Source organism: Mya arenaria, chromosome 10, assembly GCF_026914265.1.
Source record: "Mya arenaria isolate MELC-2E11 chromosome 10, ASM2691426v1".
Lineage (NCBI taxonomy): Eukaryota > Metazoa > Mollusca > Bivalvia > Myida > Myidae > Mya > Mya arenaria.
In genome coordinates this window covers 9049539-9075305 of record NC_069131.1, presented here as the reverse complement: position 1 = coordinate 9075305, position 25767 = coordinate 9049539, and the positions used below count along the sequence as shown (strand labels likewise).

Sequence of the window (25767 nt, the reverse complement as noted above, 5' to 3'; positions counted from 1 at the left end):
ATGGATTTACAAAAGTGGATACAATGATGTTCCCTGCCAAATTTTGCCCTGTTTTGATAACATATAACAGCAAAAGATTAAAGTGATAATCTGACTCGCTATTCGCTATTGTTCTTTTTTTAACAGTGACTGGATACAATGCGAAAAAGAAGGGAAAATGTCTTAAAAGTAATTCTAGTTTAAGTAATAAGACCTCAATACAAATAACAAACAATGTGTGTATACCAGGTAATAAATTTCGTCATGAATGCTACGTCGGAAGCCAACATTTTGCTTCTAATAAAATCTTTTTTCAAAGATAACTTTACTTTGTATTCAAAATTTTCATTGAAACATAACGCAGATTACGCAGCCCCGCCTTCGGTCTTTAACAAGAGTTTGATTGAGTGTTAAGTTTCTTAAAACACTTCGACAAATCTTTTCACAAAAGGGCCGCCTAAAGGAGCATTGTTAAACTTGGAAACAGGTTCCGACGTAGTATTAATGATCTACGCGACTGTACAAGCGTTGTCTGTTTTATATACTAGATGTACTTATGTACTTTTGGCTTGAAATATATGTTGCAACTAGCCTTTAGTTTTTATATAATTGAGTATGAAAAGGCGAGACCAATTGCTATAAAAACTAACAGAAATAGAGAAAATCAGTGGGTCCTCATTTGCTTTTATTAAACATATCTAAATCGCCAGTCTTCATTTTCACATTACTAGACGGATGAAATAGACCGCAAGTTATAATGATAAATTGTAAAAAATTAATATACTGATATTATAACGAAGCTGGTCGTGTACTCTTAAAGGGTTCCAACTTTCAGTTAGACAACATTTTGATCCAGATTACTTCTGACGTTGCTTTCTGTTAGAGAGTTCCCAGTTCTGTTGAGAAGTAAAACAGTATTGGCATTTAAATGGACATATGAAAGCATCTGAAACCGTTTGTTTGCAATATTAAGAAGACGCGATCTTGTTTGCGATGCACACCTCTGGAAACTTTGTGTACGTCTTTTCACAATCTGTCATTATCGCAATCTGTGTAACTTTTATTTTGCATGAATGATAACATTGCATGAATACTACCATTGCATAATAAACAATATTGCATTGTTGCTCAGGTACTTGAGTCAATGTTTTAAACGTAGAAAAGTTTGGTTTATTATATTGTGTCCGCTTTTCGGCAAAGACTGGGAGAAGAACAGAACAGAACAAACAGTTCATTCAAGCTAATGCAACAGAATATCGCCCCAATACATTCATAAGGAAATATATTCATGCTACGTGTCAAGACACATACTATAATGTACACTTATATAATACATGTTATTATCAACACCATTCCTGTTTCATTGGATAAATTATTCTATAATTGAATTGGTTCATTAATATGTACATTATGGGAGTAATTAATTAAATACAATTTAATGTGCTGATATATAAAGGTCAGTTTATAAAGCAGAATTGCAGCTGTTTATTTAAACCTGAAATATTTTTAAACGTATTCGTTCTCCTTCTCTGGATGTAGTGAATGCCCCATAGTGCACATGCATAATTCAATATTGGACAAAGAAATGCGGCTTACACTTGACATTATTTTAAACCTTAATGTGTCCTTTTGTGGAATTACGTTTTTACAATCTTCATGGTATTTCCATTAATGTTTTGTCCAATAAAAAGTTATTACAATGCATTAATATAATGACACTTATCATCAACGTTGGAAGTATAGCAATTAAAGGTCGAAGTCTCTTTTAATAGGTATTCCATCCAGTTTAAGAAAAACCGTGAGGCCATGTTTTGTTTGTTTTATTTATCACATTTTTAACCCACACATTCAAAACCAGTTTAAGCCCACACATTTTAAGCCCTCATTTTGCAATATAAATAGAGGTTGTTTGAAAAATTTGAAATTCTTCCACCGATTTGATTAAAATGACCAACCATCTGAAAATAACGAAGTAACCGATTCAATTTTATCAATATTAAAGAAAAAAATTAAGAATAAGGTCTTTGTAGTATCGACGAAACGGAAGTCAACAGTTGTGCTAAGGACGATTTGATTCTAGACTCCAAAACGGTAATTTTGGTAAGACTGTTAATAAGATTCGTGGCTTCATACTACACCAGACGCCATTCATTACAAGGACACTTTCAAACCGAAAATACCTATTTGGCCTGACTGCAAATCCCCTCAAAAATGGGAAATATAATCAAAATAACGCGTTTTGTACGGTAATTCCAATTAAGGAGATAGCACGTTAGGGAGCTACCTTATTGTTTGCTTACAAGGCAATTCCTCCTAGACTCGAACCTCCTAGTTCCTTGTACTTTGTAGCATCATTGTGCAATACCCAGTAATGTGTTTGTTTTTCATTATGTAAAACAAATTAGGCAATTCTGGCTGCGAATCAGCATCTTAGGAGAGCTGAAAGCGTGGGAATTATTGTTATATTTAGTACCTAAAATAAGATTATTTGTGTAATTATTACAAAATAGAGAAATCGTTATCCATGTTCACAAGTATATCATGGTAAGATACATGTACGAACTTCTTACAGGAACTCATCAGTCTGTTTTAGACCGTCTTAAGTGAAATAGTTGCATCCGGTGTTGTGGCTGTATAGGCTTTTGTTATATGTTATAATTAAGTTTGTTATTGTTGTTGTTTTTGGAGATTAAAGGAAAGGTAAAACGTGGCTTATACCAACATTCCCAAATATGTCAAAACAATTTATATAATTTATATTATTCTTTTATAATTGATAAATAACCAGGATAAGATTTGTTTTTGTCAGATAAGAAATGCTAAACATTTAAAAACACTTTGAAAATAAACATGCATAAAAGAAGTCGAATATCAAACTACAAAATACACACACTTGACACACACTTGAAGAGATTGCTTTCTTACAAATTAATAAATGCTATGGACATAACAGGACTTCTATTGCTCGGAATAAGACAAAGATGAGAAAAATAATAAATAAATGTGTCTGGTAATCGTTATCAATAAGATGCAGTATTTACAAATGAATTAAGTTACGGACAAATTATTGTTTTCATCCATGATATTTCCCAAGTTTGTCTGCACCCAAAATGACAGGTTTATCGCTCCTAAAGGCGTGCGGTTGCAATTCATTACAAATGCTGAGGCTGCCTGACGCCTTCGGACGGCAAATGATACTTCTATATATGGTTTAACAATTACGTAAATTATCTTGTATTATCTTATCATGGCTAAATTTAGTATGTTTCTCATTTTAAAGATACTATTATCAGCCTAAAAAAGCTTTATTCTGTAATCAAATATTCATTATTATTTAGTTATATACATGAACTTGTTTACGAAATATACTACGATCATAAAATAATGTAAATTTTGTACTTGATAGGCTGTACTTAGCACTTCCCTGGATTTCTTTGTATGTTTCAAATGTTTAACATTTAAATCACCTCCGGTTGGAAATAAAGAGTGTGTATGTATCTTTTATCGGAGCCATGCATCAATCTTAAAGACAATTGAATTTAAAAATAACAAAAAACAAATACATGGACATAGTGTTTTAAAGGTGCATTTTTTGTGTATTTTTGTTAAACAACGTCCAAATGGCCGCAAAATAAAATTGTGAACAGATATTCACGCGCTTATGGTTTAGGCCTTAAACCACTTCCTTTCCAAATAAGATACAATGAAATGTTTGATTCTATTTACAAAATATTGTTAACGGCTGAACATGTCTAAATGTGGAATACGGGGGAAACTTTTCGGGACATGCATCAAAAAGTAAAATCATGTGTACAACCTGTGCCATCATATTCTGATCATTTAAGCTAGGATGTAGGCTTACGGCAATGTGAAATTATGTCCCCTTTATTGTTTTAACTCTTCGCAGAAGATAGTGAGTTATATTTGCAAAGTTATATTAATTCAGGATTACATATAGATGATATTGTATTGATTTTATTACTATTTGCTGAAGACATGGCCATTGTAGGCAAATCTCCTGATGGAATTCAAACCCATTAGGAAAATTAAGCAAATACGGCAAAACTCCGGGTTAAAAGTTAATACTGATACAACCAAAAAAAAAAATGATTATTAAAATAGCTACGGTGTCCAAATGTTTAAATATTTAAAATGCGCTCTCTACAACAATTTCGATAACATACTAGTTATACTTGAATTTCTTGATTATAATGTGACTGCTAAAGCCGTTGCTCAAAGCGCTAGCCGTGCGCTAGGACTTCTCATTGCTAAATGTAAAAGCGTTGGTGGTATGCCGTATGACGCATTTACTAAATTATATGACTCTGTTGTTTTGACCAATTATAAGTTACGGTGCATCTATCTGGTGTGTAAAATCGTTTTCCTGCATCAACGCCGTGCATAATAGAGCCATGCGTTTCTTTCTCGGCGTTGGGAAATACACACCTAATGATGTTGTTTCAGGCGAATTGGCATGGGTACCACCGATTTTCCGTCAGTGGAAGTCTATAGTCGGACATTGGTCTAGATTGTGTAATACACCTGAGACACGTATCAATAAAAGAATAGCACTTTGGGCAAACAACAAAACATGTAGTACATACAAATCTTGTTTTTTATGTAAATGAGAAAATGATAAGCCTTGACTTAGACATATATACTAATATGAATGACAATTTACCAAAATCCACCGTTGTAAGCCAATTATATGATAAAATGATGTCAGCGTTTGCCAATGATTGGCTCGATTCTATAAATAGACCAGAAGGTATGCGTGGAAGGGGTGGAAATAAGTTAAGAAAATATTTCAAGTATAAAACTGATTATTCTGTTGAAAATTATTGTAAATTGATTATGCCACCAAAACATAGGGCAGCGTGAAGTAAATTTAGATGCGGGGTAGCCCCTATTCGAGTGGAAACGGGCCGATATGAAAAACTTACTCTTCATAATCGACTTTGCCCTTGTTGCAACTCTATTGACTCAGAAATTCATGTGTTTTTATATTGTCTGTTGTATTATAATATACGAATGCCATTATTAGAAAGGGCGAACACAATTAATCCAGTTTTTCAAAGTATGTCCGATAAAGATAAGTTGTCTTATATTTTAGCAAATAACATGTTGTCAAGATTTAGTGCCAAAACCTGCAACGATATTCTTAATCATAGGATGTTTTATTTGTGTAAGTAATGCCGTTGTTATTTTAAACATACATGTTTGTGGTATTTTATGTATCTATAGCTAGAAGTAAATGCTAATCAGTTCATCTACGGTCTGACAGGGGTGATAATCGATTTTCTACACCAATTTCTTAAGTATGATTGTGCGCGTTCATGTTTTCAGTATTTTACTTTGTTTGATTTAACTAAGTTTTAAAACAAGATTAGCTTTGGTTTCTAGTTTCTTACTTGTAAATAGATATATGGTATCCAATATGTGTGCAATACTATGTGTTATGTGTATGTATTGATTTTAGATGTATTTATCTATTTTAGATTTATTTTTTGTGTGCTTTAGTCTCTTATAACTCATACACTGAGTGGCAATACATGTTTTAAGGTATATTTATTATGTGATGTATATATGTTGTATTGATGAGACTTTAATAAACTATCTATTTTATATTGAGTTGGTGATTATTTTGGTAAACTGGCCTGCAAATGGTTTCAAACATTTAGGAGCCGATTATTTAACCCGACAACGGACAAATTATACCCAGAAATATTTTTTTTAAAAATGAGCACTTCATGTTCAAGTTCGCTACTCTGCAGATATATAATATGCAATGTTCATTACACTCATACAGACAACAGATGACGATTGATTGGGTCTCTTACGTATTCCAAATACAAAGAGTAAAATGAGCTATGATAGATAACCACAAAAAATGTCCAAAGAGGATAAAAGTGGCAGACAGAAGAGTTCTTTTAGATCATTAGCTGGAGTAAACCATATGTCAAACGAACGATACATATCACGTGTGGTATATCGCCTCCCCAGTGTCTACGCGAATACACAGGGGCGTCATAAAACACTCCGTCATTAACACCGTAACAGGCCAATATTCTTATTGGTTTTGACAATATCATGTTTGAAATATATAGCTTTGTCAGTAGCATTTACTGACTTGTAAATAATAAAGGCGCTTTGATGCATATGAGTCGTATGGTGGCGGCTTGTGTCATATCTATTTAAGTGTTTGCTGGGCTCTAGCCATGTGCTTCTAAACAGAATACTCATTTGATTATTTAACTACTGGGTCTGTCCCCATAGTTTCCATGGTAATATTGTGAAAGGGACTGGACACCAGATGATGCCTTTGCAAGAAAAAAAGAAGAAAATTGTCAAACACTTACATAAAATTGATATCGTTGTGAACAACGCATTTAATATTCTTAATTCATCGCTTACGGCACACGCATCTTTCACAGTTTTTGCGTATTTTTCCAACTCGAAATTTACCGGGTTTGTCTACCATGTATATTCCAGTAAATTTAAAAATAGCATCCGTATATGTATCTGTACTTATCACGTGACCTACATACACGTTCTTCTTCTTCTTCTTCTTCTTCTTCTTCTTCTTCTTCTTCTTCTTCTTCTTCTATGCTAAATATTTACTCGATATAACTAGAAATTCATTATACGCTATTTTGAACGGGTAAACTCTGCTGAGACAGTGACGAAATATTAACCAGCTGTCAGTGTCAGGCAAATATCTCTTCTCTCCTTTGTCTCTCCTAAGATTTTGGTCCTTTTATAAGGTTTTATTTTTTGACCCTTGAATACAATGATATAAGAAGGAATTTTCTGATTGGTATTTTTTAACCATTAATCTAACATGTTTCTTATAAATACAACCTTAATTAAATATAGACTATCAGGAGGGGAAATGGTTCTGCACCACCGCCTTCCACTCCTTCCCCCCTTAGGTGGAATTTTGTGGACCATGAATTTATGAAAGTGTATCATCTTATAAACATTTTAAGACATGTTTATACGTTGACCTTAAGTGCGTTACGAAACCACAGCACTTTAAAATACTATACCAAATTATATGTTATATCTATATTAATCAAAGTTCAAACACAGTTTATATATTCATTAGTAACACTAAACCATTCTAACGTTTTCATTGCAATCTACATTAGTTCATTGAGTAAGGAAATATCATATATATAGTTAAATTTGATACAATTACACTTCTTCCTAATTAAGAATGAGGATCACCAACGACCAGTATCGTAACGTAATACAATAGTACATGTAATGGTATGACATCATATCACACGTATTTTATGAAAAATGTTGGATTTCAGCAATAGCGTTTTTAATATAAGAATGATGTCATTGATTAAAGCTACCTGATGATATTTGATATTGAGTTTTCGTCATCGTGATTGACGTTAGAAGAATACGATATAAATTAATCACAATTCCACTCAATTCGGAACGAAACTTAAGTTTAATGCATTGAGCATTGCGTATGTATGAGTGAAATACAGAGCTTATTTATTTTTAGATCCACGTAAAGAATTATTCTTCATCTCTATATGTATATACTGAAAGTTAAAAAAGGTTTCAGGTGGTGGTGGTGGTATGTAAACTTATTTATACTTGCACTCGGGCCTTGCCTATTCGGCGAGTGCTCCTTTAAGAATAATAATCATTTTAGGTTTTTGGAGCATAGTGTACAGACAGAATATAACCCTGGTTAGAGCTACCCTGGTTCTTTAACGGGTAAACGGACATTTGCCCCCCCGGACATTTGCCCCCCCGGATGTTTGCCCCCCTTTTGGACCATGGCGGACATTTGCCCCCCGCCGTTTTCGAGGGGGCGGACATTTGCCCCCCCTCAATGTTCGAGGGGGCGGACATTTGGCCCCCCTCCGCCTGGAACAATGGGTTCCGGTGTCTCGTCGGCCACGTCAATCCCTCGCTTTGGACTGTCATCTCCTGCTTCGAGAAGGACGCTGCAATGGTGGAAGCAGAGATCCTCCGTGTCCAGAGAGGCCAGCCATCAAAGAAGCCAGCGAGGAAGGGAACAGTACGATACCAGAAGACGTTGAAGACCCTGTGCCAGCAGTTATCCAATGGACAGAAGACGGTCGAAGAGTTTCTGCAGGCCATTGGGGGTCACATCCGACTGCGTTATAACACTGTCACACGGGACCCCCATTTAACGTCCCTGTCGGGAGAGGATTTTTCAGCTTTCAGCTATGATAGTGTCATTTTTATACGTACCTGTCGTCAAATGTGGTCACACCAATCAAGGCAAATTTGCTGTAATGGTTGCCATGGAAATAAACTTAAGAATGTAAATAAATTTCATTTACCAGGAGGAACATAAAACATAAAAACAGATTCTCTCAGGGACTTATTTCTTTAAAGTATGTTAACAGTTCTGCAATATTTTGAAAGGGAAGGAAAAGTACAAAAACGAAGCCATATATCTATGTAGTAGAAACAAGATGTCTTAGAAGGGAATATCTTAAAGGCCTAGTTTAAGGAATGTATGTCATGTCAATTCCCTGCTGTGCATCCCTTGTTTATTGAAATGTGTCACAACAGGGGTCAAATTGTGTGTGTATTTGTTCTTTTTGGCTTAGCGCCATTTAGAGTTGACACTTTTAAAGTAGATCATCTCATTGTCTCACTAATATAACAAATTCTTGTATAAACAATATGAATAACCAATGTTATATTTAATATGACAGATGAATAAAAAAGAGTAAAACGTGTTTCATTGCATTTGTTTTATAATATAAATCATGTTAATGGGGCTATTGTATATAACATACTACATTACTCCTTTTCTCAACATAATACTAAAAGATAAGATGTTTTGTTAATTTCCTTAATGAAACCTCAGTACTTCACAGCAGGACACTCAGATCTGAGATCTGATAGACAGCACAGGACATTTAAATTAAGATCACTACACAGACGTTGTGTATACACGTATTTTCTAACTTCTCATTCACATGGCGGAGGGGTACTGTTTGTAACCATCGATAAATTGAAAATCACGACCGAGCCTTTGATGTGAAAAAAAAAATATGGTTTATCTGTCCGTGATGATATGAAGTTACTAACATCAATACAATTATTGTTTTTGTTTCCTTATCTTCTTTATTTTCCCCTATCAGATTTTGATTTCTATACACAAATAGGCTTGACGGTACAGGCGACAAAGTATCATATTATTCAATATACTAGGCCTTTAAGTGGCATAAAAATTAAAGCGATTACAAACATTCTTGCAAATAAATTCATGCTACGGACATCGTATGCATCTTATAAGAAGTTGGACAAAAAGGACAGGCGCAATTGATGTGTCTGGTAACCGTTGTTATATAGATATGCTACATTGGCACTATTGTTTTCAGTGATGCTATTTCCTAAGATCGTCTTCACACAACAGAAAGTCAGACTAATCACTAGTAAATTGATGCAGCTGCAATAATATCTAGAAAAATGCTACTGACACACCTTCATGTATATATTTCAAACATGATATTGCCAGGAGTAATAAGAATATTCGTCTGTAATTGTTTGGATAACGGTATGTTAGAATTCCCCTCGGTATTCATGGCGACGGCAGCGAGGCCACAGAACGGACACGTGATCTGTGTTGTTAGTGTTGATACGGGGTTTACTGTTGCTAATGATATAGAGAATTGTTCTGAATGACACTTAAATCCTCGTCGGAATTGTGTTGTAAGTATCGCTCATTATTCACTAAATTAAACCCTTTTTACGTCGGCATTTCCCCATATACGTATTTATTAACTTATGTGTTTGAATTCGTTTTGTAAAAAATATTGTCACGGTGTGTGTATCTCGTGGTATGTCACACATGTCTTTAAATGTCCCGCTGTGTGTTTCTAGTGGTATGTCACGCTGTGTGTAACTCGTAGTATGTCACGTATCTCTTAATGTCACGTTGAATGTATCTCGTGGTATGTCACGTTGTGCCATCTCGCGGAATGTCACACATCTCTTAATGTCACGTTGTGTTTTTCTCGTGTTTTGTCAATCAAGTTGTAATGTCACGTTGTGTGTATCTCGTAGTATGTCACACGTATTGTAATTTCACGTTGAGTGTATCTCTTCGTTTCACATATGTTGTAATGTCACGTTGTAATGTCATGTTGTGTGTATCTCGTGGAATGTCACATACGTTGTAATGTCACGTTGTAATGTCATGTTGTATGTATATTGAGTCTCCAAATAGGCTTTACGTTAAATACTGGGATTGTCCATGTAGTGTACATGGTGATTTTATACAAAATGTGTCTATGTAATATATTTGAATACACTTTTATCCACGATAACACCGAACTTGATAAAGAATTACTACATGTTTATTAATATAAATGAGCTCCTAGCGATTCATTTTCATATTAAGTTTTAGTTTGGTGATCCTTTTTCCTACTAAGGAAAGGTGTCATCGGATCAAACTTAATAACTGTCCACACACTATATATCGAGGTATTTGGTACGTTACCCTCGGGTACGTGACAGTTTTGGCAATGTATTTAATGTTTCAAAATCAAACATGATAGAATACTGATTGACTATTCTTCAATTAAATGCATTTCTAGCAAGGCTTCGTACAGTTACTAGCTTAGAAGTTAGACGCACTAATGACCAACTTGGTAGAAAGCATTGCTACCTACAAAAGATCGTCAAGGATATGGACAGAAACTGTATCAAAATGCCTTCTTAAGATCATGTCAAAGAATGCTCACAATCATCATTTCATAAAATACCGGAGGTGGGGGGGGGGTCAAACTAGAATAAGTAACATAATTGATCAAGTTTGTTTTGACGCACATCTTTGTAGGATTTCTCTTGTGTTCAGTGAATATCCAAGCCATTGTTTTAATATTGAAAATGGTATAATGCATTGGTTAGTCATTATAACGCCTTACACGAGATCCATCACTTCAAATTAAGTCCTTTTATATTAATTATGGTTGTCTTCTTTTGCCATCTTTTCTTGTTACGAGTATGAATTTTTAATGGAAAATGAGAATCACAAGATATTCTGGCTTTCCGCCCTTCAGTTTGTTTTATGCTCCGTGAAATGTTGTCATGTAAAAATACATGACACTCTAGAATGAAATGCTGAAATCAATGGGGTTTTCGGCTCTTAAATGTAAAAACGACAGAACGTGTCAACGACAGAATTTTATGAATATACATTTGTTTGTTCTGGAACTGCCGTTTTATAGTTTGTCGTACGCCCTTTCGAATTCATTTATGTACTAAGAATTATTTTTTTACAAAAGGTTGTAAGAATACATACTTTATTTACAGCCAATAAAATTGCAGATATGCCCACTGCCACTAATGCTATACACAAACTTTTGCGTTGTCAATGTGTCAGCCAATTAGATTGAATATTAAGTCAGCTACGCTCACTTATGTCATCTAACTATTACGTCAGTCATGAAACGGTAACGCTTGGTAGATTATAGACCCGGCGAGCTCCCTTCCTAAAATCGTCAACGTTAATGTGTTTTTTTACTTTTTTATGATTTTGTTATTCAATATAGGAGGAAAAAAGGAATTAAATGCGCCATTCTGGACTAAAAATTGGAGGGAGGGGCGCATGTCAAAATTTTACGCTCCTAAGTTACGCTCCCTCTCACGTCAAATCCTGGATCCGCCCCTGGTAGATATATCATTGTTCACAGGCTATTGTTTGGGTAGTGTGTAAATGAAAGTGAAAATAGTAGTAATAAAAACAAGAAGTATCTTTAAAAAATATACTCGGCCGTGTTAAACCAGCGGGATGACTAGTGGCCGAATGATTTGAATGTTCGACATGCAATATAGATTGTTTTGGTTTTATTTGTTGGGGATAATTCCTGAGTCAGTGGAGCTTTTTAAAAGACATATCATAGCCATGCACACTATTACAGAGTATTGCAATGTTTGACTAAACAAGTGTTATTTTTTAATACGGACATTTTTCAACACTTTAAGGGTTTCGAAGCGCCATGTGCTGTATTGTTAGATTATTTTAGTGCGTAAATATATATGACCAACATGAACTGAGTTCTTGGGAACATTCGTTTAGTCTAAGACTACACTAATCGACATTGAAGGTAGTGAGCCAGTTTGCTTGTGTCTTGCAACTTTGCACTCAAACAAATATACAAATATAAACTTGATTAATTAGTTTATTATAAAATTAATATTGAACAAACTAATAGTGCATAATTAAACATACACTAGCTCTTCATACTGCTTTCATTTCACTAGTAAGTCACTTCTCTTTATCTATATGGTCAGCAATTGGTCAGCAGTATCACTATATTTCTATATCGTCGGCGCATTGGTCAGCACTTTAATATATAGCAGTAGGTCTCAGCGCAAGGTAGGAAGTCAAAGCAGGGTCGTATTACCACCAAACTAAGTCCGAAAACAGTGATTATACGTTTTTAACGTTTTACTCGTTGTGTTGTCCCTTAAAAGATAGCCTGTCCCACTTTTCTTGAAAAATACTTAGCGAGAACATACATATACTATAATTTTTCAACAATCAGAGATCTACAGAGCTCGTTTACGATATTCTTTATTTTATTTGACTTATTTCACAATGACCAATGAAAATCATAGTTGTATTCAGTTCATTTCTGTGAATTTCCCAGGGTGATTTCAAAAATGAAGTATTTTTCAACCAATAAGTCTGGTTTATTCTTAATCAATTCCTGACGTAGTGTTATACAATAGGCTGAACAAGTTATAAATATATCCACAAAATGCCGTTAAACTTGTACACGGTAAAAGAACATATTTAGGAAAGCATATCATATGTCGCGAAAACCACGTGCGATCAAACGAAGAAACATTTAATTTCCGTGCTGTGATGCAATCGAGACGGTATGCATTGTAATGAAAGTAATTAGTGCCAATATGGAGACAAAACCTGCTTTGACGAGCACGAAATCCAAATACTATGAGTCTGTTATACTATAGTACATCAATAATATGAATTAAGATTAAAAAAACGTAACATATTGACGTGATATTTATTCAGTAGATGACTATACTGACAGTTCTCGTATCAATACTGCAAGATTTAAGCTTATGATATTGCTGTCATGCTGCTGCTGCTGCTGTTGCTGCTGCTGCTGCTGCTACTGCTGCTGCTGCTACGGCTGTTACTCCCGCTTTTATGACAATAGTGTCTAAATACATAGTACAATTTCTTCGTATGTAGTTACATTTGAGGTTTGTTCCGACAAGATGTAAAATACAATGTAAACTACAGGGACAAGCCCAGTAGCTGGAACTTAACCAATGCACTGGTTAAAGGCACAAGGTTAAGTCCGAACAATTAATATAAACGCTTAAGTTTATTTTTATTAATCAACTACTACCAGGAAAGTGCGAGAATACATTCGGAGCTTCTCGGCCATTTTATCGAAAACAACCTCGGATGTATTTGGACGGTTTACATACTTAAAAAGTGGTACGTTTAAGTCCGCTGCAAGTAGATCGCGTAGTAATTTTATTTAGCAGTTAAACTTTGTGACTTGACTCTTGGGATTCTTAATTATGTTTGCAATAATACAATTCAATGGCAATCAATTTAAACTTAGATCAATATATACAACTCTAAAACATTTCATTAATTAATGATATAATTCAAAATTTTACGAACTGCTTCAACTGATGTACCTGCATACATCCGAGGTTGTTTTTGAAAAAAAATGGCCGAGGAGTTCCGAATGGCGAGAATAGTTACTCAAAACCCGTTGAACTGATACATCGTAGTCGGTGGTAATGTTTGCATGAATCCGTGATAGTGGCCAAGATAACTTGTTAGGGCTTAAACCCAAAATGTATTAGGTGACAAGTGGATATATTAACACTACACCATTATAAACCTTTAACAGTTTTATATCCTGTTTGTATGGCTGTTCAAAGTCGTGGCGGTTCCAATTTGTTAAAAAAAACAACATTATTGATAACGATATTTGTATAAAGCCACCGTGTGGTGTTTTGTGACTCTGTAAGGCATAACTTTTTCTGTAAACGAGGTAGTCATTATTGTTTGTCTGCTGGGCGTGTCCCTACAGTTCCCATTGTTATATAACTATTCACTTTTGTCAGTTAATCTTTGTCCAGCTTATTTCAAGAGTTTCTTGCCTTTGTATCTATATAATTATAACCGTTGGCAGACGTCTCAAAGTCGTTCGAAACTGCTTCTTTAATATGCCCTAAATATAATCAAATATCTCCCTTAAGACCAGCATGTTAAATTATGAGCTATCTCCTTTCTTATTTTTTTTATCTTTGACATTCGAAAGAAGAGTTTATTAGTTTGTTTACATCTTCAGTAGCAGTACAGAGTAATGCAGTCCCATTATGGTCTGTCATAAGGCTGATTCACTCTTAAATAACAAAAATAAAGGTGTGTTTTGTTACAATGTTAATAAACTGCACGATTCTTATTTAAAGCTTCACTCTCACAGATTGACCATTTTAACAACTTTTTTTTTTTTTTTTTTTTTTGTCTTGGAAAGAGCAAATGTTTGCGTAAATATCTGCAAACCAATGATATAAGGTTGCTGACAAAAAATCAGATCGTAGATTTTTATATTTCCGTTCGTAAATTAATGCTTTATGGTTTAAACCGTTACTTACGGTTTAAGAAAAATGCATGAAACATCCACTTTTGAACTTAAATATAAAAATCTGCGATATGATTTTTGTCAGCTGTCTTATATAACAGGTTTCCATGGATTTTCGCAAAAAATGGCTCGTTCCAAGAAAAAAATGTTGTCAAAACGTTCAATCTGTGAGAGTGCAGCTTAAAACGTCAACGAATATGATCCTAAAAGGTTTTGTCGTACGTGCCATTTCGTTTGTCTTTTTGTGTTTTTTTTTACGTCTGTTTCTTTTACAATGTTCAACATTGTTTCCTCCTTTAACCTTGGTATCCTTACTCGAAACAAATCATTGAAATGCTGACCCAGAATAAGTGCCGTGCGTATAATGGCGACAACACTAAGTGGAGACCGGAAATACATAACAAACGGTCATTACTGTGTATTAAAGCGCTGTGAATCAGTCACGAGACGCTTTCGGCGCTGTATTGTTCTAAGAAAGGCGGTTTGTCTGGCAGATGTTGTTTTGCAACAAGGCAAACATCCATGTTTTAATTATTGACTTCGAACGTGAGAAAACAGCCAATTAACTATTACAGATTACATAAGAACTAATAACAGATAGCTTTAATAGACAACTTAAGAATATTTTTACTCATTTTGCAGTATAACTTTAGTAATATTTGTCAGATAAATGCGCTGAAAAGGTTAACTATTAAGCACGATACTTTTTATCTGTGGAATAAAATAGTTAAAATGTCTCTTGCCAAATTTGAAAGAAAAGTGAAAATGAAATGATGCATTTGTAAACCCGTATGTGTATATGTATAAGATTTAGGTATACACACTGTGTGAACGTCTTGAACGTGCTGTATACACTCTGAAGGCAACATTTTCGAATGACGACTTTAAACAACGATAACTCAATTATTTCTTCACCATTTTAAATGAAACATAGCGCAGTCTAAGCCGCTTACGGAGACCCGCCGTCAGTCTTTTACCCGAGTTAGATTGAGCGTTTAGTTTCTTAAAACACTTCAACGAACCTTTTCACAAAACGGCCGTCTGACGGAGCACAGTCAAAACATTATTTAGGACGCTACGTTGAAGGTGGGGCTCCGTCAGCGGCGTAGACTGCGCCATGTTTCATTTAAAATGGTAAGGAAATAGGAAACTTATCTTTGTTTAAAGTCTTCATTCGAAGCAAAATGTTGCCTTCCGACATAGCATTTCTGACGCAATTCATCACGTGGTGTACACACACCGTTATAAAAACATACAAAACTCTACATATTTGGCAGTTGAAACCTGTCGAATCCATATTGGCCTTAGTTACAATGTGCCCCTTTCGCTCTAAGCAAGAACTTCTGCAGCACCTGCCCTTCGTAAAGTATGGCTTAAACCCTAAAATAAGCGTATTGGAATATTTCTATGTATCTGTATAAATCATCAGATTCTCCTTGAAATGTATATAACTGAACAAATGGTCTTATATAAATGTTCCTTTAGATTTCCTTTTAGAATGAATCATCATCGTGTGCTGGTTGTTTGTATCAGTCAGACTTGTGCTTGCAAACGTTCGTTGTGTTTAGAGCGTAGAATGACAGTTTGTATGAATTCTCGCTAACAATATTCTTCCCCTGCGTTCCGTACTACTACTACTTCCCCATATCCAGGATCGTGTTCGTATGAGTGAGAAATAAACAAACAACTCTCATACGTGGAAATGCCAGTTTGTATCTTCTCGTTTATAACACATTGGCAATTTTTCGGATAAAAACGCATGCCAACTGTCTTATGTGAATAAACTCATTGTTCATTTGCAAGTACCTCGCCGTGGATTATATATTCACACGGAATACGTTACAAGCAAACGTAAGCATTTCATACGTTTCACTTATTTTGTTGTTGCTTGTGTTAATGATTTTCGTTTTGTGAACTGGTATTACACTGGATGCAGCGTTCAAACGTAATTTCAAATCGGACATTACGTGCTTATATATAATGTGAGTTTTGATTATAGTGTTACAATACAGTCGAACCTCGTTAGTTCGAACTCGCTTGGCTCGATTTCTTCGTTGGCTCGAACTGGATGTAAAGGACCGAATACTGGATCGAATTCTGTATAAAGAGATTAGAATTCCCGCTTTGTTCGATTTCCCCGAGGCTCGTTGTATTTTCGCCAGTCCCTGGGACTTCGAGCCAACGGGGTTCGACTGTATATTTATTTCTAGCTAACATATATATGAATTGAGGAAGCACTGGGGATTGAAGAGACCTTTTTACAATGGAACGCTAATTCGATGTTGTGGATGATGTCAACATGTATGATTTTCGGCTGTTTGTTGTATCGGATTTGGAGCATTTTGATTATGCCATGAATTATTCTGAATTATTTTCAAGGAGTTCTGTTAAACAAGCTGCTAAAAAGAAGAAAATTAATTTTCATTGAAATTTTATAAAATCATACCGACTTCTGAGATGCTGGAAAAAGGTTCTTTTAAAGTTTAGAATAAGGATGGAAAGTCAGCCTTTCCCAGAACATGCTAAAATGGAGAGATGGCGTGTAAAGCTGACAGTTCGCCACACAAGCCGGAAGTAGACACACAATCGGCCATTAAGGCGTGTTAACGCGCCGGGATTCTTTTATGTGATACATTTTCATTAAGAGGCAGCTTCCCACGGAGTGTCTTTTGATAACGGCTGAAGAGTCTTAATCGTCGTTGATATGTTAATAGAATTTAATGAACTTAACGGAAGCAGAATGTCACAGATTTTTCATTAACTGTACACGAACAGTTTGGATAATTATCAAGCGACGTCAGATTTTATGAAAAATTATATGAAAAAAAATAAGATTAAAGAAATAATTTCTGAAAAAATCCAAAATGATTATTTTTTATATTCTTTTAATTTATTATATAAAGCAAATGAATGTTTATGCGCTTCTTTATGACATAGTTCATCCATACTTGATACCTGAATTTGGTGAATGTGCGTTCTCTTAGGTGAAGCAAAGGCGATGCATTTTAATTACGTAGCCATAGACGGTTATAAATTAATTGCTTGATTTTCATCCCCGCCCGCCCTCTGAACTAACTCGTTTCAAAACACAATTAAGCGGATTTCCGCTTTCTGGAACATTTCTTACTTTACTGCGAAAATGTAGTGTTTAAAACTTGATCACGTTCATCCCTATTAATGTCACACAAAGCTACATTTTGATCATTTAAACAAAAGTGACGGTCTGTGGTGGAGAGTGTGTGTCGCCCATCTATGCAATTGTTGAACCACGATATATTTTTGGCTGCCAATTCCCACCTTTGATAATTTTATAACACAAATTATGCTAATTTAAGGTGTTTTTTTCGATAACAATTTCATCTTTCCTCATATGTCAAACTGATTACATTGTAGGCCACAGCCCGGAGTTCAGTTAATGCTAACAGGTTGCTCACGATAGCTAACGTTAGCGATTTTGGTTCCCCGCTTGCAGTGTAAGCGCTGAGATATACCAGGGATACAAAACCTTGTTTTTTTAAGTCAAGAACTGGACGTATGGACGGGACGAAATTAAACTGAACAATGACCAGATCGGATTAACACCTAAGCGACTATGGGTGACTGCGCATAAAAGTAGTTCCTATAATTATAACATTTTAGGCTAAAATGTGGTAAACCCGTCTTGTGTTTTGAATGTTTTGTTTACCCTTCTTGTCTTCTGTGTGTTTTGTGTTTTGAGTGTAAAATAAATACGTCTTGTGTTTTGGTGTGTATAGTAAATTTGTCTTGTGTTTTGGATGGTTTATAACCCCGTCTCGAGTTTTGGACGTATTATAAACCCGTCTCGAGTTTTGGACGTATTATGAACCCGTCTCGAGTTTTCGATGTATTATGAACCCGTCTTTTGTTTTGGATGTATTATAACCCCGTCTCGAGTTTTGGACGTTTTATAAACCCGTCTCGAGCTTTGAATGTATTATGAACCCGTCTCGAGTTTATTTATGTATTATAACCCCGTCTCGAGTTTTGAATGTATTATAAACCCGTCTCGAGTTTTGAATGTATTATGAACCCGTCTCGAGTTTTTTTATGCATTATCACCCCGTCTAGAGTTTTGAATGTATTATAAACCCGTCTTTTGTTTTGGATGTATTATAACCCCGTCTCGAGTTTTGGACGTTTTATAAACCCGTCTCGAGCTTTGAATGTATTATGAACCCATCTCGAGTTTTTTTATGCATTATCACCCCGTATCGAGTTTTGAATGTATTATGAACCCATTTCGAGTTTTTTTATGCATTATCACCCCGTCTCGAGTTTTGAATGTATTATGAACCCGTCTCGAGTTTATTTATGTATTATAACCCCGTCTCGAGTTTTGAATGTATTATAAACCCGTCTCGAGTTTTGAATGTATTATGAACCCGTCTCGAGTTTTTTATGCATTATCACCCCGTCTCGAGTTTTGAATGTATTATAAACCCGTCTTTTGTTTTGGATGAATTATGAACCCGTCTCGAGTTTTTGATGTATTATAAACCCGTCTCTAGTTTTGGATGTATTATGAACCCGTCTCGAGTTTTGGATGTATTATAAAACCGTCTCGAGTTTTGGATGTATTATAAACCCGTCTCGAGTTTTGGATGTGAGTTTTGGATGTATTATAAACCCATCTCGAGTTTTGGATGTGAGTTTTGGATGTATTATAAACCCGTATCGAATTCTGGATGTATTATAAACCCGTCTCGAGTTTTGATGTAATATAAACCCGTCTCGAGTTTTGGATGTATTATAAACCCGTCTCGAGTTTCTATGTATTATAAACCCGTCTCGAGTTTCTATGTATTATAAACCCGTCTCGAGTTTCTATGTATTATAAACCCGTCTCGAGTTTCTATGTATTATAAACCCGTCTCGAGTTTCTATGTATTATAAATCCGTCTCGAGTTTCTATGTATTATAAACCCGTCTCGAGTTTCTATGTATTATAAACCCGTCTCGAGTTTCTATGTAATATAAACCCGTCTCGAGTTTTGAATGTATTATAAACCCGTCTCGAGTTTTGGATGTATCATAAACCCGTCTCGAGTTTTGGATGTATTATAAACCCGTCTCGAGTTTCTATGTATTATAAACCCGTCTCGAGTTTCTATGAATTATAAACCCGTCTCGAGTTTTGGATGTATTATAAACCCGTCTCAAGTTTTGGATGTATTATAAACCCGTCTCGAGTTTTGGATGTATTATAAACCCGTCTCGAGTTTCTATGTATTATAAACCCGTCTCGAGTTTTGGATGTATTATAAACCCGTCTCGAGTTTTGATGTAATATAAACCCGTCTTGAGTTTATATGTACTATAAACCCGTCTCGAGTTTCTATGTAATATAAACCCGTCTCGAGTTTTGGATGTATTATAAACCCGTCTCGAGTTTCTATGTATTATAAACCCGTCTCGAGTTTCTATGTATTATAAACCCGTCTCGAGTTTCCATGTATTATAAACCCGTCTCGAGTTTCTATGTATTATAAACCCGTCTCGAGTTTTGGATGTATTATAAACCCGTCTCGAGTTTCTATGTATTATAAACCCGTCTCGAGTTTCTATGTATTATAAACCCGTCAAGAGTTTTGGATGTATTATAAACCCGTCTCGAGTTTCTATGTATTATAAACCCGTCTCGAGTTTCTATGTATTATAAACCCGTCTCGAGTTTTGGATGTATTATAAACCCGTCTCGAGTTTTGGATGTATTATAAACCCGTCTCGAGTTTTGGATGTATTATAAACCCGTCTCGAGTTTCTATGTATTATAAACCCGTCTCGAGTTTTGGATGTATTATAACCCCGTCTCGAGTTTCTATGTATTATAAACCCGTCTCGAGTTTCTATGTATTATAAACCCGTCTCGAGTTTTGGATGTATTATAAACCCGTCTCGAGTTTCTATGTATTATAAACCCGTCTCGAGTTTCTATGTTTTATAAACCCGTCTCGAGTTTCTATGTATTATAAACCCGTCTCGAGTTTCTATGTATTATAAACCCGTCTCGAGTTTCTATGTATTATAAACCCGTCTCGAGTTTCTATGTATTATAAACCCGTCTCGAGTTTCTATGTATTATAAACCCGTCTCGAGTTTCTATGTATTATAAACCCGTCTCGAGTTTTGGATGTATTATAAACCCGTCTCGAGTTTTGGATGTATTATAAACCCGTCTCGAGTTTTGGATGTATTATAAACCCGTCTCGAGTTTTGGACGTATTATAAACCCGTCTCGAGTTTCTATGTATTATAAACCCGTCTCGAGTTTCTATGTATTATAAACCCGTCTCGAGTTTTGGATGTATTATAAACCCGTCTCGAGTTTTGGATGTATTATAAACCCGTCTCGAGTTTTGGATGTATTATAAACCCGTCTCGAGTTTCTATGTATTATAAACCCGTCTCGAGTTTTGGATGTATTATAAACCCGTCTCGAGTTTTGATGTAATATAAACCCGTCTTGAGTTTATATGTTCTATTAACCCGTCTCGAGTTTCTATGTAATATAAACCCGTCTCGAGTTTTGGATGTATTATAAACCCGTCTCGAGTTTCTATGTATTATAAACCCGTCTCGAGTTTCTATGTATTATAAACCCGTCTCGAGTTTCCATGTATTATAAACCCGTCTCGAGTTTCTATGTATTATAAACCCGTCTCGAGTTTTGGATGTATTATAAACCCGTCTCGAGTTTCTATGTATTATAAACCCGTCTCGAGTTTCTATGTATTATAAACCCGTCTCGAGTTTTGGATGTATTATAAACCCGTCTCGAGTTTCTTTGTATTATAAACCCGTCTCGAGTTTCTATGTATTATAAACCCGTCTCGAGTTTTGGATGTATTATAAACCCGTCTCGAGTTTTGGATGTATTATAAACCCGTCTCGAGTTTCTATGTATTATAAACCCGTCTCGAGTTTCTATGTATTATAAACCCGTCTCGAGTTTTGGATGTATTATAAACCCGTCTCGAGTTTCTATGTATTATAAACCCGTCTCGAGTTTCTATGTATTATAAACCCGTCTCGAGTTTTGGATGTATTATAAACCCGTCTCGAGTTTCTATGTATTATAAACCCGTCTCGAGTTTCTATGTTTTATAAACCCGTCTCGAGTTTCTATGTATTATAAACCCGTCTCGAGTTTCTATGTATTATAAACCCGTCTCGAGTTTTGGATGTATTATAAACCCATCTCGAGTTTTGGATGTATTATAAACCCGTCTCGAGTTTTGGATGTATTATAAACCCGTCTCGAGTTTTGGACGTATTATAAACCCGTCTCGAGTTTCTATGTATTATAAACCCGTCTCGAGTTTCTATGTATTATAAACCCGTCTCGAGTTTTGGATGTATTATAAACCCGTCTCGAGTTTTGGATGTATTATAAACCCGTCTCGAGTTTTGGATGTATTATAAACCCGTCTCGAGTTTTGGACGTATTATAAACCCGTCTCGAGTTTCTATGTATTATAAACCCGTCTCGAGTTTTGGATGTATTTTAAACCCGTCTCGAGTTTTGGATGTACATGTATTATAAACCCGTCTTGTGTTTTGAATGCATTATTATGAACTATCTACGTTCTAATTTAGATATACATAAACACAGAATTTTGTTTGCTGGAGCATGGTTGCTTCACTATTCATAAGGTTGATAAGCCGTCATTCATTCAATAAACATGGAGACAAGTTCTATCTCAAATTATCCGAGAACAGATTATGTTATGGATTTCCCCCAATTTAAGATAGGACTACATTTGATTTTTCTCGTATTTTTCGAGCCCAATCCCTCAAAATACGAATCACTATAAGTGAGAATCTCGTACGCCAACATTCATTTGCGTTTCTCACGCCCATCCTTCTGCCCTTCAAACGTGGCTGCTACTGTCAGTTCGAGTGTCTAAGGTACATTAAACACAACAATTTTATAAATGGAGAAATGCCATTAATTGGTGTAAGAGCGATTTTTTACAATGGCCTTCTTAAACTGGATATTGTCAAGATATTTGCTAAGCTCATTATCGATAGAAAAAAATGGTGACTGTTTTAAAATAGAATAAACATAGACACTTCTTTTTTTCTCTATTTTAGGTGCCCAACCCAACCCATCTATACTTATCAATTATTTTCAAGCCCTGGGCTCAGTTAAAAACTTACTAAATGCGTTGGAGACTTAATTTTTTTTATATGGTTTCCTGTTTGCAGTGTATGCACTGCTACGCAACATAAATACAAAACACAGCAATTAGCTTAAATAAGCGACTCTTATACGCCGTTATAACGTTTGTTGCGACAGAAAAACAACATTTTGCATATTTGTTTTTTTCCCTTTTTATAATTGAATAAAAATTCACCTTTTTGTTCCAATAGGACACAAAAAGATAATCTAATAAATATTAAAATATCTAGACATTGATATTTATGTTAACGTCTCCTATATTAAGGTTTTATGATTTGGTTTATGAGATAGGATTTGGTATTGAATATTAGAAGTGTGGGCGATTTTCGAATGAATTAATTTATGCCATTTCGTTAAGCCTAAAATATTTACAGTTAAACCCCGTGTGCTCGAACTCCCAGGGACCGACTAAAATACCTCGAGTTTCGGGGAAATCGAACAAAGCGGGAATAATTACCTTCAGTATAAATAATTCGGTCCTTTACTTCCAGTTCGAGCCAACGAGGAAATCGAGCCAAGCGAGCTTGAACCAACGGGGTTCGACTGAAGTTTGTGGCAACATTAATAGTACTATAATAAATAGAAAATGCGTTCTTTTTTTACTATTTAATTTTACAATTTCTTTCTTTGTATCTTTTCAGTGGATGTTTGAAAGAATGCACACAGCAATGGCACACCGGCTCATGATAATGACTGTGATGTTTCTCCTTCAAGTAATCTCGCTCTCAACTGGGAAATACATGCTCAACGAAGACGGAATCCCTGATACGATATTAAGCTCCGATGACGCCGACCCATTTACGGACTTTACCGACAGTGAATTTGGATTTACGAACGGCAACACCAAAGGCCCGTCGTTTCAATACGACAAAGACATACAAGCACTTGTGGATATAATCTATAAGCAGGAAATGATAAAATTACAAAACCAGAGAAAAAAGGAAGACTTTCACCCGGACCACATTGACGCAAAAAGAGCATGGCGTTTTCCACAATATGACTTTGGCAGAATATTTAGTAGTTCATTCCTGAGAAAACCAGTCGTGTCGAAGGCTCCCACATTTTCAAGACGTCGGACTCAACAGCTGTCGGTCTCCGGCCCTTTATCGGCCCTGGCAAACATGCTCGCCGCCGAGGGACGACGTCGTGTCCAGGCGCAATCTTTTCACAACAGAATGAGACTGCTAGACCTTGGGAAGCGGAGCAAGGAGACGGTGGATTCGCCCGTTCAAGATCAAGATGTTATGGACAGAGATGACTTTGAATTCTTTACACAATAATGAAAATGTGCTCATTTATAATTGTTATAAATAGCGTATTTGCCATTATAGTGTGAACTATAGATGCTAGTTGATATTTATTTATAACAGGTAAAATAATTGTTCGATGGAAACCGTGGAACTAATGAAAGATCGGACTTTATTGTGAACTTCTAAATTGAACTTCTATTGAGGGTAAACACATATATCATTGTGTTAGTATCACCTGTAGACTAGGCCCCAATTTCTCGAAACATAACAGGATTTAGCTTAGCTCACTTTTTTTTGGTTTGTTATGATTGGTGTATTGTTCACATTCTTAAGATATTTTCCACGACTTCAAAAAGGAAACTATATTTATGATTATCATCACAAACAAATAAAATCATTTAGTAAAAATCAAGGATAATTCGAGAAATTTAGGCCGGTAGTGTATTAAGAATCAAACATAAAACTCAGCTTATCTATTGTTTAGATGTTTCACTGATTTAATGTTTGATTTTATATACGTATATCACATTGGCGTATGTAACAAAGAGCGGAAAACAAACTAAAGACACTCAAAGCCACAATGTGATCAGTAACATCTGACATGATTTTCTCCTCTTATTTCTTTGGTTTACATTAGCTTTTATATTTTTTCTGTTATTTTTTCACCCAGTTCAATCTTAATCTATAAAAAAATCACGTCCTTGTGTTTTGCCTAAGCGGAGCGGGAACACAATTTTAATTAATGATTATAATGAAACAGCAATGGTTCTTTTGCCGCCTTACAAACGGGCAGAAAAAATATCAGGTTGACTCAAAAATGAACACTATTTATAAACCTGCTTTATGGTGAATATGAAGTTGCTCCTTAAAAATAAGATAGATATTCCATCTGGTGATGATTATTGTATTGGTCGAAGGCTTGTTCAAGCAGGACCTGTTTTCCATCGTGTAAATGTGATGGACTTTCAAATTTAATTTGATGCCAATAATAAAACATCTTCTCTTTTTTCTTCCGTTTTCTTTCAAAATGTTTCTTCTTGAATACTTGTAATTTGATTTACGCTTTAAGTAGATTCCCGGATAGCTTCAGGAGATATAATACATAAAATATTTAAATAAGAACACAGACATTTAGGCGTTATACCATGACAAAAAAAACCATCCCCAATTAATTGCACAATTTTTGAAGTAAGTTGCCTTACCGCCCCTAAAGTATTTTGAATCCGCATTCTATTATAAATACCTGGCCGAATTTGTATTTCAAATGTCGAAAGATTTTAGAATATCAAGAATATTTGATATTGAGCAAACCGCGTTCACGAAATGGAAGGAAGGTAACATTCTAATTGCGCCATCGTCGCCGGCGCTTGACACACACATCGTATGTTGTCGACCGATGCAAGTAACCCCAAGATACAATAATAAGACATTTTCTACAGGAATTGATTAAAAAGCCAATACTAGTACTCTTATTATATTATGATCTTACTCAGTGGCGGAATGCGTTAGAGACTAGTAAAACAGAAGACACAAACAAGTAAACACAAGCGACAATACACAAACAAAACATAAGTAACAAAACATACATGAACATAAGAAAACACACGCGAGATGAGACTCAAGACGACACACGCGAGATGAGACTCAATACGACACACACAAGATAAGACTCAAGACGACA

The 25767-nt window shown here is 35.3% G+C and overlaps 1 protein-coding gene across 1 annotated transcript in view; it reads left to right on the top strand.

The window, feature by feature from the left end:
• Positions 1-25055, top strand: part of LOC128206555 (uncharacterized) — a 47989-nt gene extending 22934 nt beyond the window's left edge. The window contains exon 3 of the mRNA XM_052909114.1: positions 23478-25055. The gene's annotated coding sequence lies outside the window, so the exon portion shown is untranslated. The remainder of the gene's footprint in view (positions 1-23477) is intronic.
• The last annotated feature ends 712 nt before the right edge of the window (positions 25056-25767 follow it).